General features: G+C 43.3%; 1 protein-coding gene across 12 annotated transcripts in view; it reads left to right on the top strand.

Annotated features, from left to right (window-relative positions):
- The window catches only part of PWWP2B (PWWP domain containing 2B), a 79611-nt gene that overhangs the window by 32920 nt on the left and 24230 nt on the right, over window positions 1–22461 (top strand). For 5 of the 12 annotated variants that reach the window (XM_084845929.1, XM_084845934.1, XM_084845932.1 and 2 more), the window contains one exon: window positions 5988–20164. The gene's annotated coding sequence lies outside the window, so the exon portion shown is untranslated. Of the gene's footprint in view, window positions 1–5987; window positions 20165–22461 lie in introns of those variants that run through there. The other 7 variants (XR_014789440.1, XR_014789439.1, XR_014789438.1 and 4 more) reach the window with 7 other exon arrangements.

Below are 22461 nucleotides of genomic sequence, written 5' to 3'. Positions count from 1 at the left end.
CTCCCTCGTAATTAGGGATTCCGTCAGTTATGTGACTTCCTTTATCCCCAGATCATATTGGCAGGCTGGTGCAGGTGTAGAGCCGCTTAGGGATTTTATTTCATTAAGTGGTATGTAAGTATTACTAATATATTCCCTGCACTATCAACATAGGCGTGGGGCAGGTAATACCTCCTATAAAAACAGGTTTGAACACACACAAATATTTACTACCTTTGGCCCTCCAGAAACTATTTAACCCTTGGCAGAACTTGGGAGGGAATTCCAGAACATGGGAGCGGCCACCAAGATCTCTCCGCTTTGTGCCCTTGTGGTTTGAACCATGGAGGCACAATGGCACACTGAAGAGAGCACGGAGAGCGTGACCTAGAGTGCACCTGGGAGTCTCTTCTGCTGCAGCACACGTTGCATGAAAAGACTGATAAAAGTGAGCGAGCTATCAGTAAAAGAAGCTTCTCTGCTGTTGCTGATCTTCTCACTGAGTGACCTAAGTAAACGTAATTTGGTGTTCTTTGGAAACACAGTTTTAAAATCGCTGTACTGGAAAACACAGCTAGCCTTGGAAGGTCACATGTGATAACTCGCATGGTGTATACATATGCACAAATGTCTTCTCTTTATGTACTTGGCCCAGGCCTAAATAACTCTGTCGTGTGAGTTAGGCTCCAGGTAGGCTGACTTTAGGCTTGCAGGATCTAATTTGTTTGTATGCATTTTTTAGTGCTGTCCACCAATCAGTCGGATACAAAATTAATAGCTTGTCAGAATTAAGGAACAGGGTGCCTCTGAGCACATGCTCAGCCCAAGCAATTTGTTTTCAGCACCAGAACTGAGCTTGTAGTATTTTCACACTCAAATCCGCTCCTTGTTTTCCTGAAGTTTCAATGGCCTATTTTGGATGGAAAGCATCGTTTTTTGTTGTTGCCTTTGTTAAACAATTGGGAGTCACAAACTCTTGCTGATCTACTGCAAATGGCCCAGAGATCTAGTCAGTCTTGTGTGTCTACCTTTTGTCTCCCCTCTTCCCCCACACTTAAGCTCTGATTTAGCACAATAATTCTATGTCTTGCTTTTTATTGTAAACCGAAATGAACTCTGAAATCGGGTAGGATTTTTTAAAACATGTTCATGGTTTTCTTTTTTTACACTAGTATGTTATCTGATGTATCTTTGCAGCTCCAGGGCTTGTCTTGTAGAGTATTGGCACCCAAAAGCAAGTTTATGTTGTTGGGGGGAACAGCGATCTTTAGCTTTTGATTGGCATTAGATTGCAATATCTGGACTCTTTCCATCTTGGTGGATTAATGAGACAGTTGTCTCAGGAAGTGTCTTGGTTGCTTAAGGCATCGAAAGGAATTACGATATTTTATTACATTCCGATGCTTTTGAAAACCTTGAAATACATTTCTCCCCACCACCACCACCGCCCCTTAAAGTAAGAACATTAGAAAGGCTGTGCTGGATCAGACCAAAAACCTTTCTAGGCCAGTATTATGGCCAACCAAATGCCTACGAGAAGCCCACAGCAGAACATGGACACAATTTGACACCCTCCTGCTCATGTTCCCTAGCAACTGATATTCAAGAGGCATACCAGGTAATATATAGCTATCATGACTAGTAGCCACTGATAGCCTTATTCTCCATGAATTCATTTAATCCCCCTTTAACATAATCAAAGCATATTTAGATATTAGACGACAACAACAAAGGCAGAATAAACTGTTAATGGCCACTGGTTTCAAGAAAAGTACAAGTCAGAATTTCAGAAAAAGCAGTGAATATCAAATTGAGTCAGAAGAGATGGATTATTCACATAGTCTTGTACATTGCTTGGTTGTTGCTATATGTGAAACAGCCATCAGAGATGTAACATTGTAGGAAGAGCTTTTACATTGGCCATGCCATGCACATGCCCATTGTTTATGTAATTACTTGCACTGCAGCATGGGTTGGCGTGTCATCCGAACCTGGCGTGCAGTGCAGGTGGCTTCATACCCACCCTTGCAACCCATGCCGTGCAGTAGGGGTTGTGGGGTGGGTATGAAGCCACCCCCACTGCGCTGGGTTCGGACAACATGCCAACCCACGCTGCAGAGCGGTTAATTATGTAAACAATGGGCATGCATGCAGGGGCTGGGGGAGAGGCCACGATGGCTTCTTTTACCCCTGCAGTCATGCAAACCCAGTCACTGTCTCAAACCCCAGTGCTTTTCTTCTTGGGATGCTTCCAGATGAGGGTGTTATGGTGCTATCTCCCTGCCTCATTCATAGAAAGGGGGGGCGCAGATGATATTGTCTTCTACGCATCTGCCAAAGTGTTGCACTGGCTAGAGTGTTGGCCTGGGAGTCGTTAGATCCAGGTTCTAGTCCCCACTCGGCCATGGAAGCCCACTGGGTAACTTTGGGCCAGTCGCAGACTCTCAGTCCAACCTACCTCACAGGGTGGTTGTTGTGATGATAAAATGGAGAAGAGGACTATGTACGCTGCCCTGGGTTCCTTAAAGAAAAAAAAAGCGGGATAGAAATGTAATAAAATACATACATGTGCCCCTGCATGTTTTCTTACCGCTTCGTCTGTCTTTTTCCTTAATGCAGAAAATCGGTTAAGGAAAAAAAGACAAAATTGTGCAATGCCTTCTGATAGCACTAGAAGCCCTCTGTCTGGAAGCATCCTTGGTGTCAGTTCATGTCTTCAGCTGTGAATCTTCTAGTGTTGAATGTTCCAGTGATGTACTTGCATGTATCAGCCATCCCTTAGATTTTATAAAGTCCCAAATGCCAGAATCCCTGTATACCTTGTAGACCTTTGCCTATATCTAGTTACATCAGAGATCATCCAAAAGTTTCTTCTTGACTGTACCATTTTTCTGCTATCACAACTTCAAGTGCACAGAAAGAGGGGGTGTGCCCCCCCCCCAAGTGGGGAAGTCTGTATGCTCCGGGGAATAGTGAAATCTCTAGAGCATTTTTCAGAAGCATTTGTAAGATCTCTTGGTTCCATCTAGTTTTTAAACTTGCCCCATTCCTGCTTAAGTGCATCCATGAATCTGTTTTAAGTACATAGTATTTTGACTGGATATTTTTAACAGAATGGGAACTTCGACTATTTCCTTAGAATAGGGACTTCTCAAACATTTTGACAGATTATGCTCCCTTTCTAAAACTGCAGGTACACGTGAAAAGAACTATAAACCACTTCCACTATTAAGGGGAGTCCAGTTCATCCCCAGTGTTTTGAAGGCTACTCTTCAATTGTAAACACATACCAGATTTTTTTTTCTGTAAGGACAATCTTAACTTAAAAGCATTTTTGATTATGAACATGAAAATGCTGTTTGCTTTTGTAAACCTTCTTGAGAAGTGGGAAATCTTTATTGCCACACCATCTAATTTTTACTGAAATCAAATATTGTAGGTTCTGCTTCCTCATATCCCAAGCTGGATATGCCTTAACAGTCCAAATGCAAAGTATAGTTACTCCATTATTTACACTTCCTGCTGCTTCATTAAGTGACATTTTTAAGGAACCTAGTCTGGGAATATTCCATATTCCTACTTGGAGAGGGACCAGTTTTTTAAGAACACAAATAATGAAAAATTGCATCTCTCCCCCATCCCCTCAAGTGAGCACACTGCCTTTTTTTATTCTGTAGTATATGGATTTGTAACTTAGGCAATGAGGGCAGGAAATACAGGAAGCATGGGATGATAGAAAATAACTGCAGAATGCAGAATTTGTTCCTAATAAAGGTGTTTTAATAAAGCCTTGTTCTGAGAAATTGTATTATAAAATGTCCCTCCTGACTGGAGGGTTTCAACTTAACCATCATTGACCAGGTTTGGGCGACACACTGCGGCTCATCGTGGGTTATTTAACCCATGACAAGCTGCTGCATCTGTGAGCGCCAAGTTGCATGTGCAACGTGTCGGGCGAACCCAGCAAGCAGGGTTTATGTGAAGATTAAACAACCCATGTTTATGTGAGGTTTATTTAATCCTTGCATAGCCCACACTCACGAGGTTCGCCTGACACAACAACCCCCAAGCAGTAGTTGCATATTCAAAATGACAACTGCGCACATCACAGCCTCACTATGGGTTAAATAACCCACCGTGGGTTGTTGTATTGTGTGAACAGCCCCATTATTTCTTCACAGTATATTCTAGGGGGTGTGTGTGTGTTTTCTTTTTCTAGCTTTTGGGCAAAAAAATATTTTTTTTGTTATTTTTTTCCAGTTAGATAACATTGGAGAACACTTGGATGTTTTCATATAAAACAGGGGTGCAGAACCTCAGGCCTGGGGAACAAATCCAGCTCTCCTGAAGTCCCAGTCATCCCCCTGGGGTTCCTTAGATTGCCACACACACACCCCACTGATCACTGGGTGATTTCCTGGCTTTTGTGTGGTTTTTCTCCCATTCTAAAAGGTTGAAATACATCTCCTGAGGCTGATATTTGAGGTATTTTTGGCCCTCTCCCTTTTGCCAGGCCCCACCCACAACTGGGCTGCAGCCCTCAAAAGCTTCGCTGAAATGTAATTCAACTCTTGGGCTGAAAGAGGTTCTGGAAGCATCCTTGGTGTCGTTTCACTACTGTTCACTACTGATGCACAACAGTAATTTGTGTTCTTTGTTGTTACTGCTTATAATTTTATGATGCAATCCCACACATGTCTACTCAGAAGCAGGTCCCAGTGAGTTCCATAGGGCTTACTTCCAAGAAAGCGTGTATAAGATTACAAGCTTATTTGTGATGTGGTACATGGAGAAACATTCTAAACATTGCTTGGTAAAACAACTCTGAAAGTGGACGTACTGACCTGTCAGTGGAAGCATGGGAGGAGTGGAAGGGATTGGAGGTTGATGTACCATGTGACAGGAAGAGCAAAGGGCCAGGGTGTGTTCTGTTATATGGCTGGATTGATAGATGGGTATTCATACTTGTTTCCAAACTTCCATTCAGCAAGTTGGAACACCCAGTATTTGCCTACCCCTACCCCATCCTCTTATTTTATTTATTTATTTATTACATTTCTATACCTCCCCATAGCCAAAGCTCTCTGGGCAGTTTACAAAAGTTAAAACATTAAAATACAATATACAGAGTTTAAAAGCCATTTACATAAAAGCATATGGACAATATATACAAACAACATATAACTAAAAACAACTTTGAACTAAAAACAATTCAACAAAAAAAATCCAACAATAAAACAACACAGCTTAAAAACAGTGAACATACTTATGCCTCCCGCCCCCAAAGCTGCTTCTGAGGGTTGGGGGACCCTCTGGGACAGAATGGGATATAGTCTGGAGGGCTGCAGTAAGTAGGAGGGAATTGGTGAAAATTGTGTGAGCCACTGTGTGAGCAAGTGGAAGTGCTTTCTGCTAAGGCAAAGGCACCACTGGATACAGGCCGTAAAGTAATATAGTGTGTGTGTGTGTGTGTGTTTAATTTCCATGTGATTTAATGGGAAGGAAGCCATGCAACTGCTACCGCAATAGTAAATTTGCATTTTAGGGTATTTGTACTACAAAAGCAATTACCAAATCACCCCCAACCCCAATTTGGTTATAGGAAGGGATTAAATAAAGCTTCTTTTCATATACTGCCTAAAACAGGAAACAGAAGCTTGGAATAAAAAAAAAGTACTGTATCAACTTAGCTTTTCTGTGCTCAACAGGAGAAGATTATATAAAAGTTGTAGCTTTTTCCTTGTTTAAGGCAGGTTGCTAACAATTTTTTTTCAGTTCTATACCATGTGGTGCTTTTAACTATAGTCCTTCTTCAGAATGTGCAACTCCATTGAGTCTTTGATTTAAGAAAACCATAGCTGTGACTCTCCACTTTGCTGTGACAGATTTAGACTGTGAGGTTTTGTGCTATATTTAGATGGAGGGCTGTGTGTACACTTTTTGTAGTCAGTGTTGGACTGCTCAGTACCACTCTCAATAATCTCTCTCTCTCTTTCACTTTCTTCAAGGTAACAGAAGATAAGAGCACAGCTGTCCTAGAGTTTCACGAAGTCTGTAAACATCCTGACATGCTTCCCTGGGAGAATTGTATGGTTTCAATGTACATGGCGGCAGGATTTAGTTTTCATGCTGGCCTTGCTCATCATCTGTGAAAGATAACAGGCACCCGGACTGCTTAGGAGGCCCTCCGGAGGCTAGTCTGACCAAAAGTCATTAGGCTACTTAACGCAAGAGAAGCAAACGGGCGAGTAATATTTCAGTGGACTTGAAGCATAATGAAATACTACATCTTGGAATGTATTTATTACATATGAAATGTTAGCTACTCTTGGTAATTCCCCTTCCTCCTCTTCCCCTCTCCACCCACACTTACACACACATTGCTGCTGCTTTTACTTAACAAGATCTCTCGCACATTCGTGTTTAATTTTAACGCTGCAAAACTGTTTACTCCAGTTATGTACACTCTTGAGAAGGGACATGCAATAGAATGGAATCAGTGTAGTCTTAAGGTAAAATGGACTCACTTTTGTGTCTATTAAAATTTGGAAAATGTGCAACACATCATCCCTTGATGGCTTTTATTCCAAATGATGTGGCCAAAGCTTCATTTGTGTGCCTTAGCTTGTGGGATCCTGCAAAGTTCCCTTCCTGATCACCCCCCACCCCCCAAGGAAAAGCAAATTCTTAGGGGTTAGCCACCAAGTTTGTCAACCACAACCACAGTGGGGATGCAGAGAAATAAATTTAGTGCGTATTTTAAAAAACACACATAATAATTCAAAGTTCTGGCTTTTCCTAATTTTTTATGTGCCTGATACTTTGGTCGCTGCCTCAAGATGTAGTGATGGCCACCAATTTGGATGACTTTAAAAGGGGGTTAGATAAATACCTGGAGAAGGCTATCAATGGTTACTAGTACTGATGGCTGTGTGCTCCCTCCAGTACCAGAGGCAGTATGCCTGCTAAACCAGTTGCTGGGGAACATGGGCAGGAGGGTGCTATTGCACTCATGTCCTGCTTATGGGTTCCTGGTTGACAGCTGGTTGGCCACTGTGTGAACAGAATGCTGGACTAGATGGACCCTTAGTCTGATCCAGCGGGGCTCTTATGTTCCTTGTATTGTGGTTTTGCCCAGGTGTGATTTGCTCTGTAGAGGCTTTTTGTCTTAGCTCAGCAGCACTGTCTTCTGCATGGTGTAGGCAAATATTCAGCCAGAGAATCTTCTGGTGTATTCCTGGTGTTTAGCTTAACCTGGGCACTGAATTCCATGCAAAAACTGGAAATATAAAGAACCATATGGCTGCTACAGAGGCAGGTGCTATGAGCATTCCGTCCTTTCATCTTGTAGAAAAAAGCCCTCATGATTGTGGAGAGAAGCTTCAAAAAGTAGATGTTGTTTGAAGCAGTCTATCCCAGGACCTCTGATAGCTGAGGCACATTTCTCTCCCCACCCCCTTTCACTTCATTCTTGCCCTTGAAGAGGTCTGCATTTATCATGAAAAAATGAGAATTGCCAATCTGACTCAGATGTTTCTGCACAAGTCTTTCTTCTGAGTTTGGAAGGAGGCAAGCCCACATCTGTGACTCATGCAGAAATGCAACAGCCAGCCCTCTTCTGAATGTATCTCTTCTGTGTCTCTGCCAGGAGTGATTGAATGATCCAGTCACACCTGATGTAGAGAAGCAGCAGAATTGCTTATCCTCAAGAGTAGCTCACCCATTACGGATGGATGTTTTGGACAGAGGAAGCATCTAGCTTTGTTAAATTTAGTGGGATTTTTGAGTAAACATGTAACAGATTGAGTTTTCAGGTATGTAACTATTTTTCATTGCGCATTCATGGCACATTGATTTGGTCTGAAGGTTCCTAAACAAGAGAGGACTAGGGTGTGTGTGTGTGTGTGGGGGGGGGGCATTTTAAATGTATGCATAAAAGCCAACACCGCAGAGAGGCAAAGGATAAACCCATTATACAAAAAAGTGAAAGAGCACACATAGAAATATTCACTTCAAGGACAGTCCATGTTCTATTCAACATGCTTTTTAGATGGGGTGTGCTTTTCCATTATTTGCCTATATTTATTCCAGCTCCAGACTGAAGTAGATAAAAATGACTGGGGAGGAAAAACCTGAAACTTGTTTGATGTTTATTTGGGGAGGGGCAGGGAAAGAGAATTGAAAGAGTAAACACAAATAAGAATAAAAATCACCCCAAAGCTAAGAATTGACATCCAGGGTGCATCCTGTGCATGATAGCTTTATCTCTCAAAAGGAGGTTTGAATGCAGAAAAAGTCTACTTCAAATATAGTGAACTAGTCTGCTATGATAAAAGGGGGAAAGAAGGGACATGCTAATTTGTCTAGAGGTGACAAACATGCCTTGGTCAAATGAAGGTAACACACTCCCCATGGGCTGCCTCTGAGCTGGCACAGAACGCTGCAGCCAGACTGTGATCGGGTGCCCATTCCATGGATTGGGTTACTCTTACTACTTAATCTGCACTGGCTCCCAATTAATTTCTGGCACAATTTAAAGTGCTAATGATTATCTGTTCAAGTCCTATATGGTTTAGGCCCTGGGTATCTTAAGAACCAGCTTCTCTCATATGAATCTGCCTGTCAGTCAACATCATCTGTTAAGGCCTTGCTTTGCATCCCACCACCATTGGCAGGGCGTGGTTGTCAGTGACATGTAACAGGGCCTTTTCTGCAGTGGCACTCAAGACTGTGGAACTCCTTCCTCCTGGAGAGTCACCCCCCCCCCACATTACAGGACTTCTGTCAAGCTATGAAGACTGTTTTATGCTGCCAGGCTCTTGGCTTTGAGTGAATTTCTGCTGCCTTGTGTTTTTATTATTGGTAAGCCTTGCTGTTTTGTGTTTGTGATTGCACTTTGCTGCCCTGCATTTCTAATCCAGGGGTGTCAAACCTCAAGCCATGGGTCAAGTCATGCCCACCTAGGGTCTCAGTCCAGTCTTCCAGGGCTCCCCACATGGCCATGGCCTTTCCTCCAACCACTGATTGTATGGTGGTTTTCTGGCTTCCCCGCCTTTCTGAAAGGTTGAAATGCCTCTCCCGGAGCTTCGTTAGTGAGAGTAAGAGATTTCAGCTATGCTAGTTGGGGTGTTTTTGACCGTGCCCCCTTTGGCCCTTGGGACCTTCTCTGAAACTGAATTGGACCTTCAGAGGTTTGACACCCCTGTTCTAATCGACAGATACATTTATTGTTTTGATTTTTTGTTCATTTGTTCTCTGAACCACTTTGGGGGCCTTTGGACAGAAAAGCAACCTATAAAAATGTGTAAGACAAAGCATAAGGCTTGAGACAAGTGATGACTTTCTCAGAGAACTGAAAGTGGTTTGAAAGGGGGATTGCTGCAGGAAGCGTGTACACTCATGCCCCTTTTGGATCTTGGAAACAGGTTTGGCAGCTATTTGAATTATTCCCAAAAACCTGTAAGGCCAAACCAACATGTATATTCTATGGGAAGCAACCCCAACCGCTTTCACTCAAAAATCTGGGTTGTAGCTAATTTGTGTCTCTTTGCTGATGGAAGGTGTTTTGATCCAGTGGATCAGTAATCCTTCTTCAGCATAGGAACACCAGTTAGATACAATCCACCATCTCACCCATACATGCAGATGGTGGGGTTAATTTAAAATTGACCAGCTGGAATCTAATTGCAAAGATTACTTCCTAAGAATGCTTCATAAGAATGTATCTTTTTAAAAAAATCACGTTTTGTTGGGAAGATAACTAAAACAAATAGGAACAACAAAACAAGAAATACAATTTGTAATTCAGCAGCTCATTAATTAGCCTGAAACACAGGATAGAACTGATTCACGAAAGATTCATAGAATCATAGAATAGCAGAGTTGGAAGGGGCATATAAGACCAACCCCCGATTCAACTCAGTATAGATCACAGAAAGTGAAGGTTTGACAGAAGCACAGAGGAATGGGTTGGAGGAGAAGGGAGTGAAATTACCTTTTACCAATTACCTGGGGAGGTGGTGGGCTCTCCCACACTGGAGGCCTTCAAGATGAGGCTGGACAGCCATTTGTCAGGGATGCTCTGACTTGGATTCCTGCATTGAGCAGGGGGTTGGACTCGATGGCCTTGTAGGCCCCTTCCAACCCTACTATTATATGATTCTATGATTCACCACATGGATTTTCAGTCAAAGAAATCCTGAAGAGGACTGGTAAGACAACAGTCATACTGATGGAGGTTGGGAAAGCGATGTCCAAGGACAGAACCATCAAGCCAAAGAAAAAGGTTGCCTAAGTGTCTGGAACCTTGTCAATAAATTGAAATGGTAAGATGTACAGTTAAAAGAATAGCATTGCATTGAAATACGAGATGCCAAAAGATAACACTAGTGTCGGGTATATATTGTTTAACATACAAAACCTGTGAATGAAGAATCCATGTGCTATAGAACCAGTGATGGATCTCATATGTTAACTGGGTGATGCTAGGAATGAAGTATCTCTTTGGTTCTTATTAGCTAGCTTCTGAATTCTTGGAATTCAGCTGCTGTTTGTATTAAGTTTTCAGGGGCGTCTGTCATGAGTGAGTAAACTGGTCTTTCCAAATACTACTCCAGCGAAAGGTCAACTTTAAGACTGTGAGGAATAGGAATAAATCAGCTCAGATCTATTGTGCATTTGAACATTTATCACTGTTCCATTTTGACAAATGGTGCAAAATGTACTTATACACCCGTCTGACTGATGATACATTTCTGTGGTGTCCAATAAGATCTAGCCTGAATACGAAGACATCCTTTACAAGTTAGGTTAAATGTCAACTTGCAGAAGCATTGGAGCTGAGAGCTACACAAACAGGCTGCAGAAATATTTGCTCAGCTGAGCAAACTTTCCCAAATGTACAAATTCTGACCAACTGAAGTCGCCTCTTGGGGGCGGGGTGAGGATTGGAACAGGCTAGAGTGTGAAGTCTTCAAGGGTTTTAACTTTTAAGACAGTTCTGCATCAGGGGCTTTTAAAGAAATGCCTTTTCTGACCTGTTAAGCCCTTGACATGGTGTTCATTCAGATAGCCCTTGGGTAGCTTAAGACTGAAGCAGACCTCAGTGAACCACTTCACACAATACAGAATTCTTACTCCCCCATGGAAGTATCTCTGGAGCAAAGAAAAATGTAATATGTGAACTGCCATCGATTCCTGTGGTCTTTCTAGTTGGAAAATTTGGCATAATGGCAGGAAATGTGGCTGCTGCTATTCATTGTGGTTCACACATTACATTTTCCACATGAATGGCCAGGGACGGTCAGGATTGCTTACTGAGAACGTTGCATATTGTGCAAACTAATCCCTGTAAAAAAAAAAAAAAGTAAAAACATTTTGGACTATATTGTAAGTTGTTTTGCTTCTGCATATGTTTCTCTGGCGAAATTGGTGTTGGTTGTTAATGTGGTGGATGCTGTACATTAGTCTTGTGTTTCACTGGTCTCACAGACCAAAATAAAATGGGGGTAGTGGTGGGGTGGGGCGTGAAAGTAAATGCTCAAGGTCAGTGGGTGACTTTCCTACAGTGACCTGGTTCGCTCTGTCACCGCAACTTAAACAAGTGGTTGCTTTGACTTGGAGTCCTGCATTGAACATGGGGTTGGACTTGATGGTCTTATAGGCCCCTTCCAACCCTACTATTCTGTGATTCTAAACCATAGCAGGTTGTTGAAACCGTGGTGTGTGCCGGGTGCGATTTGCATAAATGCCACCACCGCACGGCTTGTGCCGTCCAAATCTGGGCAGCATAGCTTGTTGGAGGGTTAAACAGCCCTCAAATAACCCATGGACTGATGTTGGATTATTTGAAGGTGATTTAACCTTCCAACGAGCCATGCCACCCAGGTTCGGATGACATGACAAACCACGCCCAGGCTGTGATTATTCAAATTGTTCCCGGCACACACCGTATTGTTCCCGGCACGCACCATAGCTTAAACGAGCCACAGTGATCATGCGAACTGGCCCTATGTCTTTTCTTCTCCCTTCTTCCTGTGTCCTTCCATCTCTTTTTTTTTTTTTTTTTTTCAAGGCCTGACTGGAAAATCAAAGAATTTCTTTGATAGGCTGATAGGTGAAGTGGCTGTTTCCTTGATACAGGTATGTAAAGTCTGCTCACATAATGTTGGATTTCGCCCTTGGTAAGCCATCCTGAACTGGCAAAATACAAACATGACTTGAAAACATTTCCAGTGGTTCTTAGTTTTCGTTTATTGGTGCCAAAGCAGAGAATGTAAATCTAATCGGAAATACTAGATTATTAGAATGCAGCAGCTTCCCCCAAGATAGTGTTGTCCAGATGTTTTGGACTTCAACTCCCGTCAACCCCAGCCAGCATGGCTAATGGTCAGAAATGCTGGAAGTTACAATCAAAAACATCTGGGAGTCACCATATTGGGAAAAGATGTTATAGAGTATATTGAAGCTATATTGGAAAGAATAGCCAGCAGGAACTTCGGTTATCCTCACCTTGTTGCTAAAGAATAGAAACAACCTGTTTGAAGGATCTTGACCTGAATATTAAACATTAAAACCCACTTCAGATTGGGACCAGCGCACACAGGAAGGGGACGATTAAACCTTCCCCTCCCACATGTTTGCTTCCATAACTTCTGTTCCCCATCCCTCACATAGGGATTTTAAAAAGAAAAAGAAGCCTCTATTGACTCTACTTTTTAAAATCCATGCATGGAGGGTGGAATTTCAGGAAGCAAATGGATGGGAGGGGAAGGCTTAATCCTCCCCTCCTGGTGAGTGCTGGTCCCAATCCAAATTGAAGACACATGAAGTTACTTTAAAAAGATAGGGCTCAGCTTCTTGCTACACCATTCACCTAAAGTGTAGTTTGACCCTAAATTTGACACTTTGCAGCTACTACACTAACTGCCAAGATGACTCAACTGCTTGTCTGACAAGTTTTCTAGAGCTAGAAACACATCACACACCACACCACAGGCACACCACAGAACCTCCTTTTAGAGCAGAAGGGTTTGTTTGCAGCAGGTCCTATATAAAGAGGGAAAAGTTTCAAGGCAAAAATGTGGCACGTCTACTGACCTGTAACTACCTATAGCTGTCGTTTAATGTGCATGGGTTATTTCTAAGAGAAATTGCTTGCCATTTTCATAGAGAAACCTGGCGTGACATGGCAAAGCCTCGGGCAAGCCATTTTTTAAAATTATTTCAGCTTGCCTCTTTAAGGTGTATCCTTTTTAGTATCCTTGTTGCTGTATTTCGGCAAGTCTCTGTGCATTGGGAGGATCAGTACCTTGTTTTGGCTGAACCCGGGGAAATGGGTGATTTCACGCACATCATAGAGAATCAGATGCTTAGTCCTGACTTCACGATTGCTAGTCCAGGCAGCTCTTCTCTTAAGCCAATCCAAGTGCTTGGCCTCAGTTTGGAAGCTGCAGTTGGTGCAGAAGTATGCCACTCCCCTCCTGACAGGCAGGGGAGGGTGGGAGCCTATTCCCCTGCAGTGGGCTGCTCATTAACCTCTGGCCTGTTCAAGCTGCTGATTCCGATCTTTTCGCACCCCTCAGAGCCTGGAGCCTATATACCTTATGCTCAGATAGTGCCTCTTCACGTTGGAAACAACAACAAAGCACCAAGATAATCTGGTAGGGAATGCTGTTCTGTATTCCCTCTTCCAGAGAGATTAAAGAGAGCAACAAGGAGCAAGACTTCTACAGCTCTGGCCCTGGGGCTGTAGAATACCCTCTACGTGCATAAATGCACATCGCTCCTGGAGGGGGGCAGGGGGAAGGCAAGGCATATTTATTTGTAGAGGCATGTAGATCAGCTACTGAAGAGTTTGATGGGTTGCTGAATGGTTTTAAATGGTGTAGGTTGAAACATGAAACATGACCATGAAATAACAAGTACAGATCAAAATACATAAAGGTAATGAGAATCCACACTATTAGGTGCTGGTCGTTCTGTGCTCCTAAAGGGCTGCAGCAGCCTGGTGAGAAGACCCCAGCCTCTCCGAAGCTGGGGGTGGGGTGTCTTCTCACAAGGCCAGATGTTTCACAACTGGCTCCCTAATCTCTCCTCCAGAGGAGGCTGGATGCAGTATAAAGGAAGTAGCAGTGGTGGCATTGCTTTTCCCCAGCCTCCCAGGTGTTCTGGCTCCTACGTTGGTCTTAGTCAGTTGGGACTTAGGCAAAGCTAACTTTAAGCAGATTGGGCTGGACATTTTATTTTTATATTTTCTTAAAATGTTTCAATAGTGATAGAAGTTGGTGTCAGCCCAGAAGTAGATTTTAAATAAATGGGAATGTGTCCTGGAATTTAAGAAGCAATCTTCCTTCTAAGACCCAAACATAGAGGAAGAGAAAAGTATCCAATAAGCAATATTTTTAGTTTTAAAACTATAACGGGCAGAAGCAATCCTAATCCCAGCTACTGTTGAAGTTGCAAGAGCTTCTAGGTTCCACTGATGGGAAAAGGGTAAGGGCATAGGGCAATTTCAGTTGGGGTGCTGAAGTCGTGACCTCCATGTAGACTGGGATTAATTTGAGCCAGGGCTCTGTGTACTTTGTGGCCAAAACACACCAAACTTTGCATTCTGTACCTAAGCAATCCAAACTCTTTGCCAAGAAAAGGTGAATTCTGCAACCTGTATACATTGTGCAAGCCAAGTAAATCTGTCTAAATTATTTTGCATAATTTCATCCTCACATCATGAAAAGGTGGCCACCGCACCCACATCCCAGGGTATCCCCCTGTGTATTTTCCATCATCTCTTTTCCTGCAGACTACTGAAGTAACATCCCACTATTTCAGAGAGCAACATCTCCATGTATAGATCCACTCACAGCTGTGTACATCACTTGATTCTTCAACACTTGATTTTGACATTTCAGTGAACTCTTATTGAAAAGCGTTGTTGCTGAAGTGAGGTGGTTCAAAAGTTCTCTCTGTAATGTTTTGGACTATGGTGGCTTGTCTGCAGATGCAAGTAGTCTGTAGTCTTTAAAATTAAAATATTCTCTGGAAATAATGCCATTCTTGTCGCATACCCTTAAGATTAATACTGGCTGTGTTCCAGCCTTCCCCCACACCTGGTGCCCTCCCAGTGTTTTGGACTACTACTCCTACCATCTATCCCTGACCATTGGCCATGCCAGCTGGGGCTAATGGGAGTTGTAGTCAAAAATATTGGGATGGCACCAGGGTGGGGAAGGCTGATCTAGAAGACCAACAGGATCATGAAGCTAGAATTTTGATGTTTTCTGGAACATTTTGTTGTGATGAAAACTGCATCTATTTGAAAATTAGAACAGCAATTTGAACAAGAGATCCAACTCTATGATGTCCCTTTGTAGCAGGGGTGGTGAATCTCAGGCCCATGGGCCAAATCTGTCCATCGTGGGGTCCCAGTCTGGCCTTCTGGTGTTTCCCAGATGGCCACACCCCCTTTCCTCCAGTTACTGATTATTTAGTGTTTTCCTGGCTTTGGTGGGTTTCTTCCCATTCTAAATGGCTGAAATGACTCTCCTAAGTCTCAGTTACTGGCAGGAAGAGCTTTAAGCTAAAATATGCTGGTATTTTTGTTCCCGCCCCTTTTGCCTTTGGTCCCTCCCATCACTGGAATGCAGCTCCCAAGAGCTTCTCCAAAATGGAATTTGGCCCTCAGGCTGAAAGGGGTGCCTCACTTCTGCTTCGTAGGAACTAGCATTAGCTTCACACTTTATGCAGCCATTATTTGTGCTGTGGCTACACAAATGTTTCCTATAGCCGACATGCAAAGTGTGATGGGCAGTGGACATGCCACAGGAGCAAAATAGGATTTCCTGGGGTGTAAGTGTCAACCTATGACAGAAGATTTCCTAAACCTTCTGAGACATGCACCAGGAAGTCCTGCTTTTTTGTAGCTCCTGGAACATGTCCACAGCCCTTCATGCTTTACTGTTTTCTCTGGAAAAAGCTGGTGCGGTGAAGGCAAACATGATTACCTACAAAGTATATGAAGTAGCTTTAAAGCACAGGGCACCATTTGGCTCTTAGCTCCTCTTCTGTTACAGATGACAAATTATGATTTCTGAGAAGCATTTGTATCTCTCATAACGGTGTTTAAAAATTACAACGAATACTCTACATGTGGACTGCTTTTCCTCAATTTAATCTTAAAACAGGTCCAAAAGCAGGCCTCTAAACCTTCTTGTAAATTCCCCAATGCATCTCCCAAAACATGACGGTATCCTTGTTAAGCCGGTCCTCAAATGAAAAGGTATAGAGGTGCTATGTCAAATGAAGCTCTCTGTTGGCTTCTGAGACCCAAGGAAAGGAAAGGTTCCTGCTGTGCAAGCACCGGGTCATTCCTGACCCCTAAAGGGATGCCGCTTACACTGACGTTTTCATGGCAGACTATAGCGGGGTGGTTTGCCATTGCCTTCCCCAGTCATGACTACCTTTCCCCCAGCAAGCTGGGTACTCATTTTACCGACCTCAGAAGGATGGAAGGCTGAGTCGACCTCAGCCGGCTACCCGAGACGCAGCTTCTGCTGGGATCAAACTCAGGTCATGGGGAGCGTTTCGGTTGCCATACTGCCACCTAACACTCTACGCCACACGAGGCTCTTCTGAGACCCAAACTACACATTAATTTTCCCATGTAGTTCTGGCTTTGAGTGCAGAGTGTATAGGGTATTTTTTTGTTTTGGTTTTTATTGCCAGTAGGGGCTGGGGGGAGAGAGATGCTTTAAACCTTTGCCTCCCACTCTGGTCCTGATCCAGATTGAGTGGCTCATACCTCCAATTTACTTGGCCAAAAAGAGACCACTTGTTTCAATGGTTCCTTTCTCTGCAATGTAAATTGCAGGCAGCTCCCTGCTCCTGCAGTCCTCATCAGGACCACAGTGAGGGGCAAAGGGTTAAAAAAACCCTAACCCTCACTTTAGGGTCTCAGTCTGAATTGTGTGTGGGGGAGCCTGCAATGGCAAACAGTTGTCTTTTTTAACGCATCCTGCTGTCAGGGCAAAAGCTATACAAGAAAATAACCTATAATTTGGCCCTGACTTCGCAGATCCTGTGAAATATGGCCTGCATTTCGGGGAAGTGGGGGGGACAACAATGACAAAACACAACACGACTGATAACAGTGCAGGAATATGCCTACAGCCAAGTGGAAATTGCTCAGAGTCGCATGGCTGCCAGAAGGATTTTGTGAGAGCAGCTTCTCTTGTCCTATAATCAGAACAATCATATCTCATTTTTTTCTTTATTTACGTCACAGGCAATGCATCTACCAATGTTTATTTAGAAAACAAAGTCATCTTTCACACTCAAATTGCTCTGTGGGATGATGAGGCTTTTGATAACTAGTCAGACGATAGTGTGACAAGCAATTTAACCCTATGTTTAGGTTTCGGCTTGCTATTTTTCAATGTCAATCCTTTGTGTTAGGTTTGGTCTTTGGCACATTCTTGTCAAACACACACATGCATCTATTTTCTTTTGGTCTGCTTTCTGCTATTACAGGATGAAAGTGAAACTCTGTCAGAAAAAGTTTGCAACATGATCGTTTATAATGTCATGGTATAATGCACAAAATCTTTTATTTAGCCAGATGAAGGACTGTTCATATCATCACCATTTTCTCTTGCTGTGATCTTCACCATTGCTCAGTTAATGCAGCCTTCCCCAACCGGATGCCCTCCAGATGCATTGGCTACAATCCCCATCATCCCCAGACAGCATGGTAAATGGCTGGAAATGATGGGAATTGTAGTCCGACACATCTGGAGGGCGCTGGGTTGGGCAAGGCTGACTTAATGCGATTAAGCATGCCTAATGTTTACTGTATCATACCTTGTATTAACATTCAGAGCTGTCCTTTTTTAAGGCACCGGCTTTAAAATACAAGGTTATTGCAAAAGAAGTTTGTTAAAAGATTTTCAGGTATCTTCTGTCCTACTTTCTGCTGTTATAGGTTGAAGAGGAACCCCTATGGTTGAAACTGTTTGCAATGTTTGTAATGCCCATAACAGGGTTGGCTCAACGTTCCCGAGAATTTGGCCCTCTCGATGTTAGACCCCTTCACAGTTGCTAAGATGTTGCTTTTCTGCAATAATCTGGAAGCAGGATTGCATCTGTGGTTTCACACAGCATTGAATGTAGTGTGCTACCCAAGCACGTAATGTTCGTCCACGTGGCAAGGGCAAAGTGGGCGGTGCATTGTCAACCTGAACCTTTGCATGATGCTTTCCTGAAATGTTTTTCTCTTCACCCTCCTTCTCCTTTAATGGCTTGATTTCTTAAGCCTGCCCTTTCCCTGTTGTTGCTTAATTTCATTTGCACCTGGGTGAAATAAGAAATTATTAAAAACATTTTTTTAAATGTTGCACCGGCAAAAGTGATTGGGCCTTCAAGCCAAACTCTCCTTCCAGGGTGAGCAAATGCCAGCTTTCTCTGCTGCCACCGTCTCTATCTGATTTTTGTTTCCTAATCTGGGAAGGTGGGGGAGGAGAAGAAACATTTAAGAAAGATCAGCATTTGGGAGAAAACTGTCTTCCCTGGGAAGCATTGGGCTTTTAGAATTAATACTTCAACAGATTGTCATCAAGAGACTACCCAAGTAAGGACAATTTCATACCTGCAGATGTGTGCCCACCATTCTCCTCCCGTCCCCTTCTTTCTTTTGAAGCTGCCTTTCCCCTCAGCCACCTCCAATTACTGACTTCCTCCTCTTCCTCTCCAGTTGTCCTTCCAGATGGAAAGCTTGTGGAAGTACCTGCGAGGCTCAGCTCTCTGCAGCTCTGAGGAGCCAAAGAGATCCACCACCACCACCAACCCACCAGCTTCTCCAAGCTCCAGTAAAAGGCAGGGAAACCTCTGCTAGTTCAATGTCCCTTGCTCATTTCTTCCTGACCAGGCCTGGGCTCCTGTTGCCTGAACCTAATGACTGTGCAGTGTAGCAAGCCAGATAATTAGTGCTTTGCCAGTCCGCACTGGTCTGGCAAGTACTTCAGTGCCAGTAAAAACTAGAAAAGTCACCACGAATCAGGCAGGTCTGGAAGAAGGTTATTGCTCAAGTCAGAAAAGATGTGTTTGCAACTGGCTGGGAGCAACATCAACTGGCCTCTCTATACAGAGAATGAATGAGGGCTAGCAATTCTGGATTAAGCAGCTAGTGTGGATCCCCTCACTGTCTCTACCCGGCCAATCACAGTTTTGAAGATGAAAGCATCTTGCAGATTTATCCTGAGTGGACCATGGTAGGAGTACAAGGAAATGTTGGAAGAAGCTCTTGTGACTCTTCTGCTGTGGAATAGCTTACCCCCAGAGTAGCCTCCCCCAATGTGGTGCCCTCCAGCTGTTTTGGACTAAAACTCCCATCTTCCCAGACCATTGGCCATGCTGGCAGGGACTTCTGGGAGTTAAAGTCCAAAACATCTGGAGATCTACCTTCTGCTTACCTCTGCCCTAGAGACTAAAACTGAAACTAGGGCTGAGATTAGGGGACCTGTTCTTCCCCAACCATGTACAAAGCAAGGGAACAAATTTGGGGGGAGAAAAAGGGATGGAGTGCTGAATCTTCCCTTCCCACACCCCACTGCTTATTTCACCACAGCCCCCTCTCCCATGTGGCTCACTTGTGGTGTCTGAAATCCAATAAATGAAAAGTGCCTGGGGCAATGGACAGCCAAGATCAAATGTTGGTGTCTTCTGGAAGACTTTTTCAAAGTTCTGATAGCTCATGGAGACCAAGGATAGGGTTGTATGATGGTAGAGTTTTAATATTTGTAAGGATGTCTATTCTGTTTTTACTGATGGTTTATATGTTACAGTAATAGCTAAATGCCTGAAATTTGGAAATGTCAATATTCACATATGAAGGTTGTCAGTCCTAGGCAAATTTTGAAAATGCCTGGAAACAAAGAGGTAATACTGGTGAATATTGATGCTCACCTAAATGTGATTGTCAGCATTCACTTGTGTATGTCTATAAAGTGGGGAAATTATGTACGTATATGTGTATGCAACGAAATCCATCCCAAAGAAAAAGAAATGCAAGAAAGCAAAGTGGCTGTCTGATGAGGCTTTACAAGTAGCTGAGGAAAGAAGGGAAGCAAAAAGCAAGGGAGAAAGGGGAAGATATATCCAACTGAATGCAGAGTTCCAGAGAATAGCAAGGAGAGACAAGAAGGCCTTCTTAAATGAACAATGCAAGGAAATCGAGGAAAACAACAGAATGGGAAAGACTAGAGATCTCTTCAAGAAAATTGGAGATCTCAAGGGAACGTTTTGTGCAAAGACGGGCATGATAAAGGACAAAGAAGGCAGGGACCTCACAGAAGCAGATGAGATTAAGAAGAGGTGGAAAGAATACACAGAAGAACTATACAGGAAAGATCTTATTGTCCTTGATAGCCATGATAGTAATGTCCTTGATAGACATGATAGTGCAGTCACTGAACTTGAGCCGGACATCCTCGAGAGTGAAGTCAAGTGGGCCTTAGGAAGCATTAGTAACAACAAAGCTAGCGGAGATGACAGTATTCCAGCCGAGCTATTTAAAATCCTAAAAGATGATGCTGTTAAAGTGCTGCATTCAATATGCCAACAAATTTGGAACATTCAGCAATGGCCGCAAGACTGGAAAAGTTCAGTTTACATTCCAGTTCCAAAGAAGGGCAACGCCAAAGAGTGTTCAAACTACCGCACAATTGCGCTCATTTCACATGCCAGCAAGGCGATGCTCAAAATCCTACAAGCTAGGCTTCAGCAGTATGCGAACCAAGAACTACCGGAAGTACAAGCTGGGTTTCGAAGAGGCAGAGGAACTAGAGATCAAATTGCCAACATTCGCTGCATCATGGAGAAAGCAAGAGAATTCCAGAAAAACGTCTATTTCTGCTTCATTGACTACGCTAAAGCCTTTGATTGTGTGGATCACAACAAACTGTGGCAAATTCTTAAAGTGATGGGAGTACCAGACCACCTTACCTGTCTCCTGAGAAACCTGTACGAGGGTCAAGAAGCAACAGTAAGAACCGGACATGGAACAACCGAGTGGTTCAAAATTGGGAAAGGAGTAAGACAAGGCTGCATATTGTCACCCTGCTTATTTAACTTATATGCAGAGTACATCATGAGAAATGCCGGGTTGGATGAATCAGAGGTCGGAATTAAGATTGCTGGGAGAATTATCAACAACCTCCGATATGCAGACGATACCACCCTAATGGCAGAAAGTGAAGAGGATCTAAAGAGCCTCTTGTTGAGGGTGAAAGAGGAGAGTGCAAAAGCTGGTTTGAAACTCAACATTAAAAAAACGAAGATCATGGCATCTGGCCCTATCACTTCCTGGCATATAGAAGGGGAAGAAATGGAAGCAGTGACAGATTTTACTTTCTTGGGCTCCAAGATCACGGCAGACGGTGACTGTAGCCATGAAATTAAAAGACGCTTGCTCCTTGGGAGGAAAGCTATGGCAAACCTAGACAGCATAGTAAGAAGCAGAGACATCACCTTGCCAACAAAGGTCCGTCTAATCAAAGCTATGGTTTTCCCAGTAGTAATGTATGGCTGTGAGAGCTGGACTATAAGGAAGGCTGAGCACCGAAGAATTGATGCTTTCGAACTGTGGTGCTGGAGAAGACTCTTACGAGTCCCCTGGACTGCAAGGAGGTCAAATCAGTCCATCCTAAAGGAAATCAACCCTGAGTGCTCATTGGAAGGACAGATACTGAAGCTGAAGCTCAAATATTTTGGCCACCTAATGCGAAGAGAAAACTCTCTGGAAAAGACCCTGATGCTGGGAAAGACTGAAGGCAAAAGGAGAAGGGGACGGCAGAGGATGAGATGGCTAGATAGCATCACCGATGCAATGAATATGAACTTGAGCACACTCCGGGAGAGAGCGCAGGACAGGAAGGCCTGGCGTGCTGTGGTCCATGCGGTCACGAAGAGTCGGACACGACTGAACGACTGAACAACAAATGTGTATGCTCATTTGCATCATTCACATGTGAACATCGATAGCCACAAAACTTCAGGCAATTACTGTAAACCCTTTCCTCTGCCTCTCCCTTTCCGTAATATATGCATTGTTTAGTTGGTTTTACACTATATTTCTTTTTCAACCATGGTTGATTATTTCAAAGCTGCAAGTGGTTGGATCACAAGCCAGGTGTGCCTCAGTTACATTGCACCACAAATACACCAGCAACATGCTTTCAAATGATAGTAATTATGTTTTAAAATACCCACTTATAATGGCAGTGAGTAACTCTTATCTAGACCATGTATCAATTGCTAATTAACCCAGTGTCCCATCTGCAATGGAAGCAATTGGTTTTGCTTCCTGCTTCATTGCACACCTCATGCATATGTTAATTGCCCTGGCTCTGTTACTCATCTTCTGCTTAATTTGCCCTATCTCCAAACTATTTATAACCTTAACAAGTATACTGGAGAGCGCTGCTCTCTTTC

The sequence above is a fragment of the Heloderma suspectum genome, chromosome 3 (assembly GCF_057233095.1).
Source record: "Heloderma suspectum isolate Gila_16-S chromosome 3, 16-S_ref, whole genome shotgun sequence".
Taxonomy (NCBI): domain Eukaryota; kingdom Metazoa; phylum Chordata; class Lepidosauria; order Squamata; family Helodermatidae; genus Heloderma; species Heloderma suspectum.
The sequence above is the reverse complement of the archived record's forward strand: the minus strand, read 5'-3'. Positions and strand labels throughout refer to the sequence as shown.